The 7,315-nt window shown below is 53.4% G+C and overlaps 1 long non-coding RNA gene across 1 annotated transcript; it reads left to right on the forward strand.

The window, feature by feature from the left end:
* Positions 1-167: 167 nt before the first annotated feature.
* Positions 168-5,536, forward strand: LOC135298464 (uncharacterized). Its single transcript, XR_010360440.1, has 3 exons — positions 168-737; positions 4,548-4,593; positions 5,228-5,536. It is a non-coding gene; the product is annotated as an uncharacterized LOC135298464 (long non-coding RNA).
* Positions 5,537-7,315: the final 1,779 nt, after the last annotated feature.

Genomic DNA, 7,315 nt, shown 5'->3' on the forward strand with positions numbered 1-7,315 from the left:
TGCCATGGAAACAGTGCCAGCACTGCCCCTTTCTGTCTGGCTGACCTGGCCTTTGGCCCTGGCAGTGCCTTTTGCTGCTGGTTCCTGGTGCCTGAGTGGCCAGCGCGGCACAGGGCAGGTGGCCATGGCACAAGCCCCCAGCCAGGGATCCCCTCTGGCCCTGGGAAGTGACACCAGCCTGCCAGGGCAGGTTTCCATGGCAACCAACCATCACAACAGGTCCAGGCCTTGGTTGCTGTGGCACCAAACTAAGGAATGGGTCCCTGTGGCCGTTGCCATGGCACCTGGTGGCACCAATGAGTGTCACTGCAATTCTACCTGGAACAGCCCTGGCACTGCTTTGTCCTGAGGGTTGCTGTGGCAGCCAAGGACAGCAACAGCTCTGCACGCAAGTGGCCATGGAATCTGGCTGCAGAAATGGCTCCTTGGGGTGGTTTCCAAGGAAACTTGAACTGATGAGGGTTGCCATGGCACCCAAACGCAGCAGTGGGGTCAGTGCAGTGTCCATGGCAACAGCCCCTTTCAATGGCCCAGTGCAGGCTGGGATGATGATCCATCCTCACAGCCGACCCAGGGCAGGTCTGCAGTGGTCTTGCTGGCACCTTGGGCTTGGCACACACTTGAGGAGGGTGTTTTCAATGGGGGCCTCAGGAGATTTAGATTGCTTCAAAAAATTAAAAAGGCAAAATCCCTCTTTGGTTGGGTTCAGCCAGTTCTCCAAGCAAATCAGGTCCCAGGTGAGTGAGGAGAGACAAGGATGGGGCTGGGGAATGTGGATCAAGGTCATCCACACTGGTCCATCCTCAAGGCACAGCTTCTCTGACCAGGCCAGAACTCCTCAAAAGCGTCCCTGGGTCAGTATCCATCATAGAATGCTGCAATCACCTCTTGTGTAATAAGAAAAGTAATAAAATACACCCTTTAAAATAGGAACATATATTTCCTAGAAAGCCTTTGAAATATTTCTCCAGCAGGAAACCTTCCAAATGAACTGCTCAATACCAGAGGGAAATCAGGGCAGCACCATGGTTTGTTAGGACTTGTTTGATCCTAATGAGCCCTATGGTGCATTTGGAGCTGAGCCCTTGAACCTCAGGCCCTGAGAGGAGATTGCACAAAACTTTCCAGGAGTCCAAGTCAGAGGAAACACCCAAAGTGTCTCAAAGCATTAATAGATCCCACTGAGGTCCATCCCCAACACAGGCTTCTCATGGACTCCTTGGAGGAGAGAATTGGAGGCCAGGATGGCACAAAAACCTCTCAGAGACACTGTGGAATGAAAAATCCAAAGTAAATTGAACACCTTGAGTATCTCAAAGCATTAATGAGCCAAACTGAGTGTCAGTACAAAGCTCTCAAGGGACTAATTAACACAGATAATTGGGGCCATGATTGCACAAACCTCTCATAGAGTCTGTATTAAAAGATACAGACAGAAACACAGAATACAGATACAGAATCACCAAGTAACTTAAAATAACTGAAGTACCTTGAAGCAATAATGAGCCCAATGAGTGTTGTTACTAACAAAGCCTCTCTAGGGACCGATTACAGCAGATAATTGGAGACCATGATTGCACAAACCTCTCAGAGACTCCAAGGCAAAAGTAAAACACAAAGTCCTTTGAAAACTTGCACTTCCTGGGAGCAGTAAGGAGCCCCCCCCAGGGCCATTCCTGAGCAAGGCCCCAGGGACTCCTTCCAGTAGATCCTTGAGGCCACTGGGATGTGGGCTATGGGGGGATGCTGAGGGCAGGACAAGGGGCTGACAGTGCCCAGCCTGGCTGGGGCTGTGCCAGGAGGCCCCAGGGCCTCAGGACAAGGTGTTTCCTCCCAGGTCTTGGTGGCACAGACCCTGCTGCTGTGCCCCAGGGCACCAAGGTTTGGCTTCTCTTTGTCCCCACCTGCCATCACTGCCTCCAGTTCCTTGCTCTGGCTGGGGCCTGGGGACACTTTCTCAGTCATGTCCCTCTGTTGAGTTGTGTTCCTAATCAGTTGCAGTTGAATTAAGTTATGCTTTGTAAGTTGGTATGTTCCATTCTCCCCTTACGTTAAGAGTGGTTCTGCCGTGTTGCCTCCTCCCTTGAGCCCCTCTCCGTTTCCCTATCTCCTCCCCAGTTGCCCCAGCAACCACTATATCCTTTGTTCTATCCCTCCTCGGTGCCCTGCCCATCACTCGGTGACCCGACCCTTTCGTCGAGAAGCTTCTCTCTAGGGCATTGAGTGATTGGTTCAGGGGCCGGGGCCCCTCCCCAAGATACCCCGGACTGGATGAGTTAAGTTGTCTGTATCCCTTTACCCACTACCCCCTGGTCCTCTATTGGTTAGAGACCAGGTTCCACCTTTGTACCCACCTCCCTTTATAAGTTGCTGTCACCCTGTTAACCGTGTCTCTGCCTTCTGGCTCCCCTCAACTTTCCATCTCCCTGCTCCTCAACAAACCCGGTTATCCCAGAAGACAGAGTCCACGTTTTTCCTCGCTTCTGCTGTAGCTAGCCAAGGGTCCTAGAAAGTGTGCACTCTCCGTCACACCGAAGTGGAGAGAGTGCCCTCACCACTGCAGCTCAGGTGCCATTGGGCTCAGCAAGGCCGCCCTGAAAAGGGGCTTTCGGACACGCACGGCTGCATCTCTCAGTGAGACCCTTTAAAAGTCAAAGAAACTTTGGAGTTGGATTCTGACTTGGAGTTCTTGCGAGGTTTCTTCAGCTCCCTCTCAGGGACTGATGTTCAGGGCCTCAGCACAAAGCCCCAGAGGGTCATTAAAGCCCTTGTGCTGTGTCTGTGCTGCTGAGCTGGGCCAGGCTCCTGCACAGAGGCAGCTCCTGGTAACCAAGAAGAGCTTCAAAAGCACATTTCTCTTGATGAGCAGCTCTTCTGCCAGCCCAGCAGGGCTGGGGCACTGCCTGCAGCCACCCCAGGCACAGCACAGAGGCACAGAGAGCTTCAGTCAGTCAGGGCTGGGAAGGAGCTGAGAAGTGCCTGGGGGAGAATCACTGACAGCCCTTGGCAAAGGAACCTCTGGCTGCAGGACAATGCAGCTACAGGTCCTGGAGTGATCTTCTAAAGCTGGAACATCCCAATGCCTACAGACTCTGAGTACAACTCTGACTATTTCTGGTGCAGGGGAAGCGAAGTGCTCGTGAAGGTTTCACATGCTGAGGGGTATATCAGTCATAGGATATTTCCAAGACAAGGATTTTGTTAAAAATGAGGAAATTACCTTAGACTTTGTGTTCAGTTTTCTACTATTGGAGAATGGCAGGGAGGGGGAGATAAATAGTAAAGGTTGATTATGGCTCTTCACAAGTGCCTGAGACATCTGAACTGTTACTTTTAGTGATCACTAGGAGATCCCTAATGTGCTTTCAGCCACTCTGCCCATGGACAGAAGCAGCATCACCTTTGCTGGACCCATCAGGCTCAGTCTGAGCTGTCCTTTCTCCAAGCTGCAAACCTGCCCCAGCCAGTGCCCTGCAAACAGGCAGGGTTCTGTCGGGCCAAGGAGAGTGCACAGAGATTTGGGGTCTGTGAGTGCTGGCAGGGAGAGATCAGGCACAGGGAAACACCTGCAGGAGGAAAATCTCCAGGAAGCAGAAAGAAGATTGGGGAAAGAGAGAAAACAAACACAGAAATGTTGTGGCATGGAGAGTTTAGAAATGCCCACAGCAGCCCCTCCCTCTGAATAAGCCCCCTCCCTCCTGTCCCCCAGCCAAGCCTCTGCCCTCAGGGCTGGGGCTCCAAGGTGTGAAGCCCCTCCTGTGCAGGCAGAGCTGCAGCAGAGCCGTGGGGCAGCTCTGCGGCCCTGGGCCCAGTTCTCTCTGCAGAGCACAGGGCTGGGAGCAGCTGCCCGGCCCTGGGGGCTCTGGGAGGGGGCACAGCTGGCTCAGGGTGATGCTGTCCCCAGCGCCAGGCTCTGGGCAATGCTGTCAGTGCAGCCAGGGAAGGAGCTGCATCTCCCTAAATCCAATGCCATCATAAGGACACCTGGAAGTCCCTGTGAGATTTCAGTCCAAGCTGGGAGCTTCAATCCAGGATGCAAACCTGTCCTGGAGCATCCCTGAGTTATAAGATTCATGGGGAAAGGCAGAGGTGTTCTGACACTGAAAATGCTGTTGGGTTGATGAAATGAGCAACGTGAGTCCTTGGCTACAAATGTGGAGCTAGGCTATGGTGGATCCATCTGCTCCCTGCAGTACCTGGGGGTTTTTAAGAGAAACTCAGGAGTGTCAACATTCTTCATTTGAGACAAGTGAAAGCTCAGAGAAAATCCAATCAGAATGAAGTGACAGATCATCTTCCCTCAGTCTCCACTCTTAATCTTGCCTCAGGGAACTGTTCTACCAGAGGGCAGCAGAAATGCTGAGGGTTTCTGGTATCCAAGAATACCCAGGGAGACATGGAGGAAACTTAAAAAGAAAATCTCAGAACTCAAACACAAAAGCATGTCCATGTGTGTTCCAGAGGAGGGGGTATGGGAAATGGCTTTGATTTTGGTTACAGGTCTCTCCCCTAACTGTCCTCTTCACTGTCCTTTTCTCCATGAACAGGTCCCCATGCGCAGCCACAGCAAATGTCCAACAGCAGCTCCATCAGGTACTTCTTCCCGCTGGCATTGGCAGACACACAGCAGCTGCAGCTCCTGCACTTCTGCCTCTTGCTGGGCATCTCCCTGACTGCTCTCCTGGGCAACGGCCTCATCATCAGCGCCGTAGCCTGCGGCCAGCACCTGCACACGCCCATGTTCTTCTTCCTGCTCAACCTGGCCCTCAGCGACCTGGGTTCCATCTGCACCACTGTCCCCAAAGCCATGCACAATTCTTTCTGGGACACCAGGACCATCTCCTATGCAGGATGTGCTGCACAGCTCTTTTTGTTTTTGTTTTCTGCACAGCAACAGAGTTTTCCCTCCTGACCATCATGTGCTATGACCGCTACATGTCCATCTGCAAATCTTGGCACTATGGGACCCTCCTGGGCAGCAGAGCTTGTGCCCACATGGCAGCAGCTGCCTGGGCCTGTGGCTTTCTCAATGCTCTGCTACTCACAGCCAATACATTTTCCCTGCCCCTGTGCCATGGCAATGCCCTGGGACAATTCTTCTGTGAAATCCCCCAGATCCTCAAGCTCTCCTGCTCATAGTTCTACCTCAGGGAACTTGGGCATCTTGTGTTTTCCATCTGTTTAGGACTTGGAATGTTTTGTGTTCATTGTTTTCTCCTATGTGCAGATCTTCAGGGCCGTGCTGAGGATCCTCTCTGAGCAGGGACGGCACAAAGCCTTTTCCACCTGCCTCCCTCACTTGGCTGTGGTCTCTCTGTTTATCAGTACTGCTACATTTGCATACCTGAAGCTCCCCTCTGTTTCTTCTCCATCCCTGGATCTGTCAGTCTCTGTTCTGTACTGAGTAGTGATTCCAGCACTGAACAACCTTATCTACCGCCTGAGGAACCAGGAGCTCAAGGATGCCTTGAGGAAAGTGGTGATTGTATCTTTTCAGAAACAATAAACTCTCTTTTTTCTGCTCAGAACCTTCAGAATGTAACTTTTTACAATCTCAGCTGTTTTTTTCCCTATTTGTCCATTTTTCATTGGGAGGGACCTTATTAGTTTTCTAGTTTTATAATGATTTTTATAAAAAACATTATAGCATTTCTTCATAAAAAGCTCCTGGTAGCTTGGTTACTGTCCTGCTGCATGTCTGTGCTGTGACCTCAGGCAGGGACAGGCCATGGGACTGCTGAGACACAGCTGGGCTCCAGCACAGCAGCTCCACCAGCAAAGGGCATCTCCTGAGCACAGAGCAGGAAGGCTTTGTTCCTCTCCACAGTCACTTTCAGGACTCTCAAGAGACTCCTTGTGTTCCTTGTTCTCCCAGAGCTAAGTGGGATGAAATAGGGGTCTCACCATGGCCTTCAGGGGACTCAAGTCTAGGTCAGGTTTTGCTTTTTGGTGGTCAGTGCCCATCCGATGCTGACTGGTCTGTGCTGAACCTTCCTGGGGCTCTGCAGCTTGTGCCAGGGCTGATGGCTGGGGAATGTTTGTCTGGAAGGCCTTGGGAGCTGCCAGGAGAACACAGGGGACCTGCAGGGATAGTGTGTGCCAGGGACCAGCAGGGAGTGGAGCTCACTGGGCACAGGTCTGACCAGGGTGGGGTCACCCCAGATCAAGGACTGAATGTCTGGTGTGAGTCAGGAGAGCTATGCAGCCGGGGGACACAGCAGGCCCAGGGAAAGGAGTCTGGGCACTGACTCCTCTGACCCTCAGGGAACTTCCCCAGGAGGATCCAGGGCAGTCCCAAGCCTCTCTGGCAACCCTGGAACAAGGCAGGCACCTCTGAGCCCACTCCATGGCCCTGCAGAGCCTGTGTGGGAGGGAGTCAGTGCTGGGAGCACCATCAGCTGCCTCTGTGTGCCAGGCTGAGCAGCAGAGCCCAGCAGAGGCAGCCCAGGGCCCCGGGCAGCACAGCCCCCGTGCTCTACAGAGCAGCAGCCCCAGCTCGGGGCTCTGGGCAGCAGGACAGGGGCTGCAGCAATGGCTGCTCGGGCCAGCACAGATGTGTTCCCCTGGGAAGGGCTCTGGGGGCAGCTGGCATGGGCCAGGAGCAGAGCAGGAGCCCGTGGGTGTGCAGAGGAGCCCTGGAAAGAGGCTGCCCTGTCCCTGGGCCAGCAGGAGCTGCCTGAGGGGCCCCGGGGCCAACTCTGCTGCTGGGCTGGGCAGCGGGGCTGGCCCTGGGGCTGCAGGAACTGCCCGAGCTGAGCATCTGCTGAGCATTCCAGACCTAGAGTGGCTGCCCCTGACCTCCAGTGCCTCCAGTTCCTGCTGCAGGGCCAGACCTCACTCTGCTGCTCTACTGGGCTGTGGCGGGGGCAGAGAAATGTTGAACTGGGCAGTGCCAGGGAGAGGAAAATAATGGACCCTTGTCCCCATGAGTTCCCACATTGTCAGAATGGTCTCCATGGTTCCATGAGGCCCTGCAGTGTCACAATGGCCCCTTGGTTCCATGGAGACCCACAGAGTCACCATGGTCCCCTGGTCACAGGAGGCCCTGCAGTGTCACAAGGTCCCCTTTGTACCATGAAGCCCACAGGGTCAGTTTTGCCAGTGGGCAGGATCAGCACCAAAGACACAGACACCAAATGAAGGAATTGTGTAATTTATATAATGTATGTCTGCAAGAAATTACAAAAGGAGAAGCTCAACAAAGCACCCAACCATCACCACCAAAGATTGCCTGCAGTGATTAAGAAAGATCCAGCACCAGTTACCCTCAGAGTTTACCATCACCCAGCTCCACACAGCAGCTGGGGGAAGCTGT

This window comes from Passer domesticus, chromosome 4 (genome assembly GCF_036417665.1).
Source record: "Passer domesticus isolate bPasDom1 chromosome 4, bPasDom1.hap1, whole genome shotgun sequence".
NCBI lineage: Eukaryota > Metazoa > Chordata > Aves > Passeriformes > Passeridae > Passer > Passer domesticus.